At 36.4% G+C, this 16,797-nt stretch overlaps 1 long non-coding RNA gene across 2 annotated transcripts; it reads left to right on the forward strand.

Annotated features, from left to right (window-relative positions):
• Window positions 1–69: 69 nt before the first annotated feature.
• Window positions 70–8,486, forward strand: LOC126852391 (uncharacterized). Of its 2 annotated transcripts, none has more exons than XR_007687817.1 (3): window positions 70–1,268; window positions 2,632–2,836; window positions 5,169–8,486. It is a non-coding gene; the product is annotated as an uncharacterized LOC126852391 (long non-coding RNA). The 2 variants fall into 2 exon arrangements; XR_007687818.1 differs by having other exon boundaries at window positions 5,173–8,486.
• Window positions 8,487–16,797: the final 8,311 nt, after the last annotated feature.

The following is a 16,797-nucleotide window of genomic DNA, read 5'->3' on the forward strand; positions in this document are numbered from 1 at the left end:
CCTCTCTCACCCCGCCCCCACCCAGCCAGCCGCTTCGCCTCCCCCCCACCTCCACTCCCTCCTACCCCGCCGCGTTCGCGAAAGCGCGCTTTAGCTTCTCTCTCGCCACCGTCCGCCCGCGAATCACGAGGCTCCGACGACGCCCTGCGAGTCACGTAGGCAACGTGGCTCTCAGCTCGCGGCTCCGGGGCCGAGAAATGACGCAAACGACGACGCTTGTTAGCACGGCGACGCGATGCAAATTGGAGATCGCGATTTTCGCGACGGACATAGATAACGCGTTACATGATATATATCGCGCGCGATACTCGATCTATATTCCCACGATGCTGCTCGAAATTCGAAGTCATCTCTTTCGTCACTCTGCAGTAACTGTTTTTATTTTTTTTTTTATTTCAATAAACTCGTTTTCGCAACGAGTTTGCCCAACATTGTTATTGTTTCTTTCGACGCGTGTAATAGCGATAACGTCGATTATAAAATTCGCACAGCAAATGTCATATAGCGAGAGTAGGGGAGATCCTGATCCCCCTCCCCTTCGTTACGACGCGAATTCCAACCAATGTTACAGTACGATTTCACATCTATCGATAAATTAGAAGAACGATAAGACACTAGTTTCGCATTCGCGCATCCATAGATTCCGACGGTTTTTAATTTTTACTTCGTCTTACAACGAGACCGATCGAGAGTGAGGTTTAAAGCGAGATATTCGCGAGGATGGGCGCGAGTGAGAGTCGCTGATTCTTCGCGTTCGCCGGCTTCGACCGCGCCATTTTGCGCGTAATAATATAAGAGAAGCAGCGTTTTTCTACGCCGTATACACACGCATATATCCGCCGTCGAAAAAGGGAAAGAGGATCGCCTTCGTTCTCGCAAGGGCGACCTTCTTCGTCGCCCTTGTTTTTCATCGATGGTGTTTTGGGCCACCGAATCGAGATAAGCACGGCGAAATGATGCCGGCTGCGTCGCATGTTTCGACGATGCGGATGCGCGCGCACAGCGCTCTCCGGTCACGTACGCCGTGATCGACACGTATCACGCCACCGTGGTGGGGGGAGAAGGAACGCGCGCTTCATGGCGGGAGAGGTGCGTAGAACAACCGAGAACATTGAATGTGACGTCGCAAATGGAGGGAGACAGCCGGCCGACGAGCGTCGCGCATGAATTTCAAATAAAATATACGTGTATACAAGGATTTTTTTGAATGAAGTAAAGATTAGCTCCTAGGATTCTTTAGAGAGTCTAAGCGACGATATGTGAGACAGGTAAATACACGAATTGACAAGCGTAGATGTCGATTCGATATACATTCAGTATTACTCCATATATATATATATATATATATATATATATATATATATATATATATACTGCTTAGATTTGTATCGTGATTTTAAATACAATTTCGATATCAGAATATAATAAATAATATTTTATCCACAATAACGTGTAGAAAAAAAGATATAGAGATGTCAGGGTACCCACTCCCTGGAAGAACATTGCAAAATCTGGAATTCTTAGGGAATTTTTTTGTATGCCTGAAGAAACTGCGAAATTCTCATGGAATTTTATTTATTAGGACTCTGGGAATTTTTTTAGAAAAATACCCAGGAAGGGTTAGGGAATTTTTTTTACAAAATTTGAACGGACATCCTGGATGTGTAACGTTCGAAATTTCTACCATTGATTCTGAATTCCGACATTCTTGTACAATATGTTTTCGGGTAGTTTAATAGCCCTTTCCTCGCGGCGAATTCGAAAAGTACGTTTGCGTTCTCGTCCGCCATTCTCTATGCGATCGCGGACACTCTGACATACACGGAATAGTACATCTACACCCCGTATTTCGACCACGCGATTTGTTGACAAGGTAAGATACGATCGGTATCGCGTCACTTTATTTACGCGAGCGTCGTACATATATTCCGTTGCGCAATAGCTATTAGCGATTCAATAACCCAGGCGCTTTTTCCTCCCCCCCCTCTCTCCCCTCCCTCCCTCCTTCCCTCCCTCCCACCTCTTTCCTTTCTCATTTGTTCACGCCGCGATCTCCGTTTCTGTGAAACTTCTGGGTTTTGTTTTCGGAAAAAACTACCGGTAAAAATATTTCGCTTCTCTCTCTCTCTCTTTCTCTCTTATTTTCTATTAACAATTCCCCCGAATCGCAATGCGTCGTTGCGTAATCATTTCGTTGTTGGACGACGGCGATTATATACACAACGACGCACTGTTATTGCCAGTTCACCGAATTTTACTTATCGTTTCGAGGCACGCAGCGCGCGCACTTTGTCACGTAAACACACGACAGTGCCAACACATGGCAGATCTAATACGTCTAACATGGCGCGAGCGAGATAAATCATTCGTGCGATGTGTTCCGTTCGATTTATTTTCCTTCGCCGTACGCGAATAAAAATAGTTGGGCGCTATCGCGTTGAGCGCCACACGCAGATATCGTTGCGCGTTCACGCAACGAGAGATTAGGCGTTTGCGTCATGTATCGCGTTATCGGGACGAAAATATTGCCCGATCGATTAATTTGTGAGAGAAAGAGGAAAAAGGGAGAGGAAAGAGAGAGGGAAAGAAAATGCGTGATAGTTTTAATCGCGGGTCTCGCTGATGTTTCAGGCGTTTCAAGGTCGAGGACGAGAGAAGAAATGACGCCGGCTCTTGATCTCTCCCGTTTCGCCTTTGGAATATTTACCGTCGACGATTTGAGAATATTTGTCGGTCGCCGGCGAAATTGCGTAACCATTTGCATCCACATCGGAAACAATCGAGGAATTTGCTGAGTAGAAATAAGGCGTCTTAAGAAAACTTATTTTCCAGATTGGTGAGTACTATTATTTCTCTCCATAATTTTTTTTTCTTACCTCTTGCTCACACGATGACTTTATTTTATCGATATCATTAATATCCGTTATAAATTATAAATTGATAATAAAGATCGTTTTCATATAATCTATAAAAAAAAAAAAGAAAATGTTCTCTCATTTAGAGCGTTGAGCCTCGTTGATATGACAGATGTTAATTTATATAATCCATGATACATATATATATATAATAAATTTTACTATTGGAGAATTAAAATTATTTACAACAGAAAAATTTCTTTATTAGCAGAATAGCGTATGATAATTTAGATATATTCCGTGTTATAAAAATAACACGGAATTTTAAGTCCGACATTTTTGTCGTTTTTTCTTCACAATTGTATCTTTATTACAATTTTAATTATATATTTAATTAAGTTAATAAACATACATGTATATAGATCTTGTTGCTTTTTGCTGTACGATATTTTTTTACAACCTCGTGTAAAATTTGTCTTGTCTCGTTTATTGTTGGTGAACAAATAAATAAGTAATAAACATAATAAATAAATAAATAAGTTTTCATTGTAGTAAGACAATTAAATTAATAATTAACAAGTGAAAATAAATAAATAATGATAACTACATAAATAAATAAATAATGATAGCTAAATAAATTAATTAATTTCCTATATATAGCAACAGTATTGAACAAATACGATGTATATCTCCTCACGTTTTACTGGAGATACGAATTTGTGATCACGTTGTGCGTAGAGAAGTGTTTACGCGTGCTGGAGGGGCCATTAATCAATTCAATGACCCTGTTTCTACGAGAGATAACATCTCGCTCGAAGAAGTTTAGAAGTCACACGTGAGAAAATCCCTTTCTCGCGCGCGTACTAAAATTCAAAAAAGTGCCTCTCTCGGATCGACGGGGTTCTCTCGAGTCGTCCTTAATAATCGCGCAAACCGGTTTCTGCACGTGGCACGATTCGACGTGTCCACTCGTGAATGTGCCCGGCAAAAATCAGCGGCGGACCCAAGCAACTTGGGCCCAAACCTCTGTCACGTGACTTTCTTTTTCGGACATCTCGAGCTCGCGTGAATGAATGAATCTGCTTTCTCGCTGCTCCTCTCCTTTAATTCGATCAGAAATTGCGCTTAACGAAATTACTTCCGTCGATCGACTTTGTTTTTTGTTTTGTTTTTTTTTTTCGCGTTCGTATTATTAATTGTATGCCGAAATTCTTTTTGGAGGGAAATAAAATAAAGAGAAATAAAATAAAATATTCCAAATTATACGCAACAGAGATGGAAGATTAGAAAAATGAGGGAAATCGTGAAATATATTCATTGAAAAATTAACTATTCCAAACATGTAGAATACGAAGTCTATGTAATTTATTATAATCGTGATGATTCATTCCTTTCACGCTAACAATATTTTCAACTATGTAAGCGACGCTTGAACGCAGATAACACGTGGAGCTTAATTAATGCGAATTGTAATCAGCGTGATTTCATTTTGAACTGCCGAGCATCGCGAAACAAGCGTTCGCTATTTCATAAGACATCAGGTTTTATCGCGGTTTTATTCACTCGCCTCATCTCGTTCCAAAGTACTTTAATAAGACACATTTACAGCGATAAAGGTGTATCGCTTTCGGGATAAACGCATCGGTGTGTAAATGATCGATGTATTTCATAAATTCAAATAAATGCGAATTCTTAAAAAAATGCGGCGTAAAGTATAATTCCGATTGAAATAATCGCAGTTATAAATTCGCGTTGATTGCGCCGAGGACAGCGCTAAATAATAAATAATTGCTCGTTTCACGCACGACAGTTAAAAAGCTAAAATCCCATTCAATTTAACGAGGAAGCGCGTTTATCGCACTGTTCCTATGAGTCACAAATATTGCGGCGATTATACAGTTTGAATAGAAGCCTATTCCGTCGAATGCAATTTTTTATTTATTTCTATGAATATTGGAATCCTCTCGTGCCCATATATATGCAATATTTTATTCAGCTTTTAGAAATACTTTTATTGAAATATCCGTTGGTTGAAACGTATGAAATAAAAATAAATGTTCTTTTTCTAGATATGAAAGATTGCTCGACAAATATAACATAGCCATTATACATATAGCAATTATTTTTAATTAATGAAATTAGCTGTGAAAAATGAATCTGTGTTGACAATTTCTCGACTCTTGTGTGTGATTTGAAAAATACAATTCTCAAGCGATACTGCGTAAGTGTCGTCGCACTTGTATATCGCAGGTGCAAATATCTCTGTGATCTTTTTGCAAACACACGTATTTTTTTTTTTCTTTTTTGCAAAAGCCAGATACACGCCTCGGATACACACAAACACGGGATGAGGATTCGAGGAAATGGATTTCGGTCGGAGCCGTACGTTTTTTGCGCATCCTGTGGAACGAACATGAACCGCGCGCGGATGAGCTTAAAGGAGAACGATCACGATGAGAGAGGGTTACGTAACCGAGGGGGAACCGATACGCCGGCCGGCCAGCCGGCCGGCCGGCAAGCAAGCACCGGTGCTGGCGTTTTTCAGCTACGTATTTCGACATGGTATATATTCGTATATATCTAATAATTTGTTTAATGAAGAAATTTTACAGGCCTTTTATTTATCCTCTCGCGATTGCTGCGATTATCCGCGTACGATCTGAGTAACGCAATATTTACACGGAGATGATTCACACGCACATGTGTATGTACATACGCGAGGTAGTCGAGTCTCAAAGGGATGCGTGATCTGCGCAAATCATCGATATCAATAAAGACGCCCAATAAAAGCAAACTTCGTTTCAAAGCAAGCTGTCGCCGAAATACCTTTGTAAGAACGATTATATGCACATATAAAAAAAAAAACACATTTGCAAGATAATAAGTTAATAATAAACCTGAAAGAAAATATTGGTTGAAAAAAAAAAACATATCTTACGATACTGTTAATGAAGCATGAATAAATCATTGGACATCTGCGCTTATTTATATCTAAAATTTTTCCAAGAACGAATTACACGATTTCTTCTTTGATGATTCATGAGCCGATGTGAACAATATGCTAATTTAAATTATTTGAATTATATATTAAGGGGGAGAGGGAAGGGAATGTGAAATCTAATCGTACTTTCATCAAAATTATCTCCCGCCTTCTCGAGTAAATTAATTCCGATTGCGTTAATGAATTCTAAATTGGACGTAACTTCCTGCACGCGCGTGGCCAGGAAAGATAAACACATTGAGAAGAATTCTTTATGAGCCTAAGTTTCGCCACGAGCGAAAAGAAAAATTTCTTCTTCCTCTCCCTCTCTTTTTCCCCCACAATCTTCCCTGCCAAGCATCCTCTCCCCCTCTTCCCTCCTCGAGTTTTAAGAACCCGATGACCTTCCGACTCCTACGCATCGAAAATACGCTCTAGCAAGAATCACAGCGAACTTATTTAATCGTAAGACGGCGACGATAAAGGGGACGAGAGAAATATTCGGTAGACACAATGAGCGAGCGAGCGATATATATATATATATTTTTTTTTTATTCTGCGCGTCGTAAAATCGCGCCGATAGTCTTTGGCTTCGATATTCGCATCGGTATTCGCCAGCGATGAAGCGAAAACACACATTTTTGCGTCTACGCCGATTAAATATCGTCGGCCCGACGCGCAAATACATTTTTCACGAGACACACGTGTTATCTCAGAAAGAGAGCGTGCACACGCGTATGCGTCAGAATATTTATTTTCGCTCGCGCGATTGTCAAGTTCTAGATTGTCAAGTAATACATCAATAATAATTTTCCACGTGAATCATAATAGTCGCCAGACATAGATAAACTCGAAAAACGAACGGTATCGCGGTAAATGACAGTTGCGTAACGTAAGTTAATTAATTAAATGGAGGTGGTTTAATTGCGCATTTGATATCGACTGCTGACGAATCTTCTGATCGCACGTGCGTACATTGATAGCGAATTTTGTAGTCGTGCGGCATGCCTCGTATGTATGAGACAGTAAGTTATTACGACTCTATTCGACCGGGAGAGAGAGGGGGTAAGGGGGAAGGTCGTATTATGCAAAGAACTCTGTAGGTAGATATCGTGGCCATCAATATTCGGACAATAGATCTCAAGGATGCTTTTCTAGAGCATATTTGGTATTCTTAGGCGAATTAGCATAAGATGAGAGAATAATATCCAAAAAATAAGGAAACTTTATTAAATAATCGTCGCAAAAAACAACATCGCTAGTTGTGTTGGCATAAAAAAAACCGGTTTGAAATCACCAATGATGATGGCAATATATTTCCTTTTTCTTCTTTCTTTATTCTCCGCAAGCGATGCAAAAATCTTCTCTCCCTTTATTGAGAAGCGAATGAATGACTTACGAAGAGAAAAATCTCCTAAGAAGAAAGGATTACTCGCTTATTATAGAATTTTTTTTTACTCTCGGCACTTACAGTAGGGGATCATCGCTATTAGTGGATAAGTCTTAACATCGCGGACTAGAATAGATAGTTGCTGTTAGTTTTTCACGATGCTACGAAGCGTGAAGTGCATAAAGACATTTGATCGATTAAGAGTATTGTTTGCGATCGTTTTCTTATCAAAGCATCTCGTGAAAGATAAGTGAATATGATAATGGGTTGCTTCGATTAAAAGCGAGATATCTTGGCTTATTTTTTTTTTCTTTTTTCTTTTTTGAAACCAAGATGAATTATATAAAGTTTTGAATGTTATAAAGTTTTTTTAGCTTTACATAAAGAGAGTGAGAAATATGAATTGAATAGATTACGATCGATAATACACCGTGAATTAATAATTAATAAAAGTATAGTGTTATTTTAATTATACAAACTGAAAGCATGATTTATCAATCCATTTTAACCAGTCAAAGGGCTCGCGAAAGAGGCGATGAACTCGATTGACCTAAGATCATCTTTTTTTCTGTTGCGCTCTCTCTCTCTCTCTCTCTCTCTCTCTCTCTCTCTCTCTTTATCTCGATAAGTTCCGAAATAAAATCGTGTATGATAGCGCGATTTTATGCAGAAACTTTTATAATATCAACTCCTCTCTTTGCCATTTTTATTCTCATAACGATCATATCAATAATATTTTCATTATCCTCTCAATATAACTTATTAATCTCAATTTCTCATCAGAGTCATTTTTTTTTTATTTTTCCTGTGAGATAAAGATCACAAGATCGGCCGATTCCTCGAATTACGACTGTCATTAGCGGAAAAAATTAATTTATGAAGATAGAGACGAGAGATTGCTCGCGCGCGTACATTATTATTTTTATCGCTACTTATAAAAGAGACCATGCGCGGCGTCATTCCTATTTCCTCGCGTATCGATTCGCGAGAGAAAAAAAGCACGCGTCGCGCGGAGCCTTTAGGTCAAAGGTAGCGTCGTATAATCGGGCGTGTAAAAGTGAATCCGCGAGATTTATATATATATATATATATATACACGTGCGACAGAGGAATTCTCAGGGTGCAATCAACCTGCGCTCAGAGGTACATCGCACTGTGTTACGCCACGCGGAAAGCCTTGACTTTATTGCACGCTGCGCGACAACACACGTCGCAATACGCCAACTCCTTTCCCTTTTTATGGCGCTCGTTGCCGTTCATTGCGCTTGTGCCGCTTTTTTTTGTAAACGAATGCTTTTTTTATCGAGACAATTTATATTACTTTAACGAGCGACGCGATGCAGCTGAAATTTCTTTTTATTTTATTTAAATTTATTTTTCTCATTTTTAATTTTAATTATTTTTTTTTTAATAATTAATTTTAATAATTAATTTAATATTCGAATGAAATATAATATATACGGTACGATTTAAATGAAATGTGATTTAATTAACAAAGAAAGGTGTTATTAAAAATAGAAGATGTAATTATAAAATCAAAGTTTGAAGAAAGAGCTTTTTGAAAAATATAATGATTAGATATCACGACGCGTAATATATTATAGCACGCTTAAATCACGCACATTTATACACTTGATTTATTGTGCAACCACACCCCTCCTGTTCTACTGTCACTAGCTGCACCAATTGGATGCGATAGTTCATCACGTTTCATTTGAAATTTACGCAAATATTTTTCATTGTACGAATTACGATAAGATTGAACCGACTCATCGATATATTACGCAGTGCAAAATTTCGGCGAGAGTGTGAATTTCGCGGTCTATATATTTCAATTAAAGTTCTTATCCGAGATCTAAAACACTCGTAGCAAAAAATAAGCTATACTATAAAATTAATAAAAATTATAACCATTTGACATTTAGTATAATTGGTACAAATTAGAAAAGACATGTAGCATGCGAGGAGAGGACAAAACAAATTTATTTTGCATAGCATATAGAAAATATTTTTATAATTAATTTAAAAAAAAATTTTTCCATCGAACCAAAAACGCGGCGCAAACCGGGGAGAATGCGTATTTCTGTAATCTAAAGAGCGTATTCGCGCAGGATGTATTCCATATAAATCTCACAGGAATAGCAAAATATGCATCTCGCGTAGTATTCCGTGACGCGGATAAACACGCGAGAATAAGACTTGACGAACAATTTAATTAGTCGAGGCAAAGGTTAAAGACTCGAACGTGCCCCGACGAACGTTGATATCGTTTGATTAAAACGCGACTCTGCATGATCGAGGAGTCGTAAATTTCGCAAAGTTCAAGGACTCTGGAACACGTTTCTGGCGTTTCATTGCGCTCGTCCCGGATTTCAATCATCGATTTGTGGACGATAATTCGTGAACCGGAAATCCTAATCGAATTTATATCCTCCGGAAGTGTGTTTCGTGCGGCGATATATCCCTCTCCTTTCCCACGCGTTCCGGCGAATAGTCGCCATGGCCTTCAATTCTCCTCCCGTTTCTCTCGATTCGCGAAAATGCGCAGAAAGTCTACTCTCGTGTAACGTGTAGCGCGAGAATAAGCGGGAGATACCGGTTCGATCCGGCGCCGAACGATTAGCCCGAGATAAAAATAATGAGGCTGCGCCGCGTTGTATTGTCGAAAATTGATCTCGTTTCTACGGCCAAAATAAATTCCGACTCTGCACGTGCATTTTTTTGCATATTTTGCTCTCTATTATCGCTATCTCTGTACCGAGTTAAGCGAAACGCTTTGAGGCATAATGGCAACACGAGAGACGATTATACGATTATATATACATACGCGTAAGAGATCGTTTTTAGCCGAGGTCAGAACACCGGTGTCCACCGTGTGATATTTATTGAGAACATTAAATTCTCTCCCGAATGTGAGAATGCGTACTATCGCGTGTAGTCGAGGCGTGACTAATCGTAACGATTATTATACATGTAAATGGCAACTCGCAAATCTCGGGCAAGAGATACATTGCAATTATCCCGACATATGTTCTGCTCCGTAAAACTTTTACTTCAACAAAGTTTTCCATTTCTATTCGGAAGAATAAAAAGTAAATACGTGAGATTTATTATTTATAATATTTTTAGAGATGTCCATCTTTATTAGAACTTTAAATTGTGAAATTTACACTTTTTTTTCTCATTCTGCTTTTTAAAAATCTTCTCTTTTTATGTTTGATCAAAATACTTATATTGATAAGTATGCCGCGTTATCTTACTGACCTTGCTGTTCATATAACATCGCAATAATGATAATATTATGATTTCCCATGTTCGAGAGAAAGAGAGAGCAAGTTATCAATCGGCGACAGAATTTAGCAATATTTATATGATAATATGGATTAAATCAAGATATAATGCGTCTTGTATAATTGACGTCGTAATAGATGTTGTAGTACGTTCAAGTATTTTTAATCAGTCGCGTTTTTACTCGGCTCGAAATTTTATCAATTATCTCAATAGAAAATTCTTGAATCATTTGCGATGAGGAACACGTAGATGTCTAATAAGTCTTCCTTATACAGGTTTAGTTATGTAATATTTGTGCTATTACCTAATGTGTTTTCAAACAAGAAAAAAAAATGGAAATATTTCAGATAGTATATTTTGTTTAAGTGTTAACAGTTATTTTTCTTAACTCTAATAGAAGTATAAAAATATTTTCGAATAAATATTGTTTTGCTTCAAAAGATCCATAATGATATAATGACTTAAACGGAAATTTTTAATTGTTTTCTTCAGGATATTTTTAATGTCAGTTTTATCTTTTTTTTTTTTTAGTGCAAAAATATACCTATTTTATTACGGCTTTGTAAAATTTTTTGTTGCAAATTCAATAATATGCAATGAGACATGAGTAAAGAAACAAAATTTTTTCAATAAAAAAGTATTTATTAATTTTTCATTGAAATTATTGCTAAAAAATTCCGAAGAAAAGAGTGAGCTGTGTGCGAAATATTTCCACTTTTTTTTCGCGCTGCGTAAAAGAACCAGCTTTATCGCATCGTGTGTTTATATATTACCGTAAAAAGGTTTCGCGAGACTTGGTGAGTCATCGTTAAACTACACGTGTAACATCATTAATGCTTTACATTTATCTTTTTATATTTTTACGCTCTGTCATCTTCTGATACGGTCTAAATATAGAGAATAAAATTCTTTGTGTTATGAGAAAATGGAACGATGAATATTCTTAAACAAATTACGCAGAGTGCGTGATCTAATCTCGAGACTAAAATTCATTATTTATGCAAACATCGGATGATTAAGAAATGATCAAAGTTTAATACGAATTATTATATCATGTGGTTTATTGTAAAAAAAAAGAAGGAGGCCGAATATTTATAATGATATATTAAACTGGAAATTGTGCCAGCCATTAAACAATATCTGCAAAAATTTCATAATTTATAAAAAAAATATTTTGAATAATATGGAAAAGTTTTTTAATTGAAACGGGTTTTAAACGTGGAGGCTAAGAATACTAGTTCTTGCCACAAGTTACATTGGCAAAGCACGCAGAGACTATGAATAGACAAAACTGTTGTCTTATTTTGCATCGAGCGAGTTGCTTTAACAATCGTGACATAACGAAAATCTTACGCGAGTGGTCAGTGAGCCTTGTCGATTATACATATTACATGCGCATTACATAGTACGTCTCGTAAATATTTCAACGCTTGCTGAAGGCATCCTTTCTGGAAGATGCATTCTAACTCTTCAGGAGAAATATATTACATTTAGATAATTATGACATTTATGGAGATGAACAGCGCCAGACAATAACACAGTTAACTTTTCACGTACATATTATATCTGATTTATCATTGTCTTTATAAAAAAAAAATCAGTCAGTGAGGATTGTCTATTTTCGATATCATATTACAATCATGTGCTCGATTTTATAAAATATTTACGAGCATCTGATTTGCGCTGGAAATTTAAAAAAAAATTTATTTTCCACAAAATTAGACACACTTTTGAATTTAAAACTAAATTTAAAAAAAATTGTTTTTTTTTTTTTTTTATAACTTGAGGGAAAAATAGAAATTCGAAAAAGTGACCGTGAATCGAAAATGACAAATGTAAAGCAAATGTAATGCAAAAATGTGATAAAAAATGCATATTTCTCATTTTATATAATTTATCGAGGTTGAATTTTGAGGTCACTGATTATGCAAGCGCGCACGATTTAGAGCGCCATTACATTGCTATTCTATTTCAATATTCTTTGCAATTTTTCATCTTAATTTTATTAAAAGTATACTATTTTTTTATATAAAAAAAAAAAACATTTATGTATTTGATTAAATAAAAATTTTATATATAATAAAAAAAGTAAAAAATATCTTATTTAGTCAATATTATGGTCAAGTTCTCCGAAAGTGATGCATGTGTAAGTGATTATAGTAAAATCATTTTCGCCGTCGTCAATCAATATTTCAATCTTCGGCGGCGCCGTGTCTCACACGCACTTTTCTCTCGCGCGAATCATATATATGTATGTGCGGATTGAAATTATACAATGTAACAGAGCGCCTGGCGTCGCAAGATACGCGAATAGCATCATCTCAATTGCAATCATGTGTCTGGCTTTATATTTGCCAAGATCGTCCATACGCGATTCACGTGTTCAACAGTCGCCACCAATATAAATAAATACTCGAGGCGAATCGCGGGTCGAAGGAACAACGGCACGACCATTTGTCTCGCAACGAATCGCGGCGAAACCTTTCTCAAATTCAATATCCGCTGCCGTTTGACATCTCGGGACGAGTTTATTCAGTGACTTATCACGCCAAGTAGTATACGTGGCGATTATATAATCGGTCGCTACCGGTTTTCAAATTGACAGAGGAGGAGAGGAGAGCCCGCAACTGACTTTCCTGGCTTCTTCAGCGAATCCTTTCGTGACAATACATTTCTCCCATAGCAGGATAATTGCCGTTATATGTATAATGTATTAGATCATATTTATTTTATTATATATATTTTATATATTATTTTATACATTATATATTTTATTATATATATTATATATATTACATATAAAAAAATTTCAGTTTGATATCAATGATTTTCTCGGGCAATGAAAGAATTCAATAATACTTTTCGCTGTCGAAATGAGTTTTTAATTTAAATATAAAAAATTCGAAGCTGGAGAAAGAATAAAAATCAAAAACATTATTTTCGACTTCACAACCGCAAATGTGCGTTCTAAATTAATATTTTTATTTTTTTTCTTATTTACATATTTTTTTAAGCGATATTGTTTTACGAGATACGATCGAGGAGAAAGGAACCGAGAAAAAACATTGCGAAGAAACAAACAAGAAATTAAGTGAAAGAAGCTAGGAAAGAAGACATGTCTCTAGTTCTATGCTATAATTATAACATTTTCCTTAAAAATTGCATATTAAGGCGACTTGGTGTATTCGACGAATAATTCTTTATGACGTAGCATTGCGTATTATCGTACTTACGTGTAAGATTAGATTAAACCGCGCGCGAGGGTCTTCATCGATCGGCCAAAATCCCGTTTGCGCATCGTCCGATTTCTCACTATCTTTCTCTCTTTCTTCCAATATTTACCCGTAATAAGTTATTACATATATACACCAGTTATAACATCGGGTCAATGATGTAAGACAATTATTGCTTGCGTCAACAAGATTATAACGCGGAAAGCGTAACGTGAGACTTAATCATGTGTTGCGAAAAAGATGTAAAAGACTATCGTTAGTTTATGCATACGTATTTTTCAAACACGATTGAATCGAATCGAGTGACATGTCATTTCATCGTCCGTTCGGGTCGACGACCGTCCAGTGAAATCCACGAGGTGTGCAAACCGCACTTCCTTGGCGACTATCATTATCGAACACTGGTCATAAGCCGCTAATGGCAGTTGAAAGGTAATTGAGCTAGCCGCATCGACGATTGGCTCGCGTCCGCGTGATTGGAATTTCATTTCAATGCGTTTTCTTACGAGTGCCATGTTGTTTGAGAACCAAATTATGTCGATTTGATTTGATCGCGACAATGAAATCGCGAAAAAATTTTTCACACGAAGAAGGAAGGAGAAAGAGATTATAATTCTGCACGGAATTGTGTGGCAGATGCATATTATCGTCTAAAAAGATGTCGATAAATATTTTTTAAATATTGTATACATATACATTAAAAAACATTTAAGATATATTTTCAAAACATTCGAATTTTTCAAGAATTTCTCTTTTTTTTTTAATATAATATTCGAATCACTAAATTATCGAAAACTTTCAAAAAGAAGACTTCGTCGCCTATTACTAGATGTATTATATCTATTGGATAGATTAGGGAATTTTTCTATCAGATTGCAAAGAATAACGATTAACCTTGTTGCGCAACGAGTAGCTATGTGTATAAAGAGTGAAGGATACGAAAAAAAAAGATTCGGTCACCGATATACGACAAGCGACAGCTTTTTTCGCAAAGATGGCACCAAGCCATCCGCGTTCTATTATTATCAATTCGCAAAAAAATATCAACATTCGCAAGAAGCGAAGACAGATCGTAAGATACGGTCCATTCCCAGATCATGCTTTTAGCTCTCAAGATTTTCTCTCACTTTTAACTTCCTACATCAACCATCAGCGATATCGCACGATACGACACGATAAATCACGTTCCCTGCCTACATTACATATTATATGTATATAGAGACGTGTAAATAAATAAATGTACATACGTATGTTTTTTCTCGTGTCTCGCGAGTACAAAACATCATCGCATCGATTGTGTGACATCGGTGGCTCGCTTTCGCGGCTCGTAACACGATTGTCCGATTGTTGTGTGCATCAAGTGTGTTATACCGTAAAGTTGTATGTGTCGTATCTCGAAGTTAATGAAAGAATTATAGATTACTTTATGTCATATTTATAAAAGCGACGCAAAACATTTGACGGCGATTCATAAAAATTATTCCAGAAAGAAATAGAAGCTTTTCCATTATGCTCTTTTAAAAACATAACATTATTAATAAAAGAAAAAAAAATGACAAAAATCACAATATACTTGTAGAAGTGTTTGAATCGTACCTGAATCAAGAGAAGGCGATGCACTTTTGTGGCGCGCATAAATTGGCATCCGCGCGTCGTGCATCGTGTACATTCACTACGTAATTACGGTAAATAACGGTTTCGTCTCATAAACTCGCGCGCTGCTTTACTTCACTCTATCGACTATTGTTCGACTTTCTATACGCGGCTGGCGTTCGCGTCCTCTCTAACGCTTAGCGAACTCGTGCACGCGAATATTTAATTTATGTATGTATGGATTGATGTCGTAATCCGAGGAAAATATAAAGTATATCGAACGCGAAAGAAGATAATTCCTTTCGGTTGGATTTGATGTATAACGCGGACATTTCTATCATATAGGTCTATTGATCTTTTGCTTAGAATTTTCATTGCTGTCATAATTTGTTAGTTGTTTAAATCGATGAGAGAATTTATTCGATCAAAAGAAAATTGTCTCGATAAAATTGCCTCTTCATTTTCTCAAGATTTTTTCCCAAGATTATGATATCTGTTATAATTTTTATATTTCGTTGAAAGATGAAATATGGCTCGATATACGTATAAACGTATAGTATTTTTCCATTTTTATCGCATTTGAAGATAGAATCTCTCTCTGAGATTTAAGTCAAGGAGAGAATCGTGTTATTCATCGAGGAGCAGCTCAGGCAATATTAGTGCGATAAGGGAGCAGAATAAAAAATAGTAGTATCGTATATATATATATATATACTGAACAAAATAAAAGTCTGATATTTATAAATGAAATACATTTGATTATACTTTCTTTTATCTAATTTTGTCTCCTTTTAAATAAAATCATTTTTCAAAAGTACTCAACTACCGATACGATTATTGCGCGTCAAAGCAGTAGCGAATACGCTTTTTCGCTATGTTTTTTGTATTCCTTTTAGATATATAAGGAATATAAACATTATTTTATTGTTAAAAATATCTTTTTATCTATATATTATGTTTATTTAATAACTTCTCTCTTTTTCTTGTATTTTTACGTTCAAGTTTATTTTTCTTAAATTTTATCTCGTTTCTTTTCAGTTTAGTACAATCTGTTACATATAATTTATTGTAACTATATTTTTTTCGTTCGTCTGTGACTATGTAACTATGTTTCTATCCTTTTTCTAGTTGCTTGAAAGAATGCGGGCACATTAAAATAAGGCATTATCATATTGTTCGAGTATCATTCTTTCTGCTCGTAATAAGTTAATTATACAAGCGTAACACGCTTTGATCTCCCAAGGAATCCCAAGAAAAATTAACGGCGGATCTCTATGCGCGCGCACGCATATACACACACAAATACACGTGATTTATTTACCCGAGTGAATGCGAATGAACGCAATTGATTGTGTCGGCTATGTAAATCGCGTCTGAATAATAAATAATCCGTCAGTCGCGCGCGTAAACGCAATTTTCCCGAGGACGTTGTGTCAATGTGCAGCAAATCACTTT

This window comes from Cataglyphis hispanica, chromosome 10 (assembly GCF_021464435.1).
Source record: "Cataglyphis hispanica isolate Lineage 1 chromosome 10, ULB_Chis1_1.0, whole genome shotgun sequence".
Lineage (NCBI taxonomy): Eukaryota > Metazoa > Arthropoda > Insecta > Hymenoptera > Formicidae > Cataglyphis > Cataglyphis hispanica.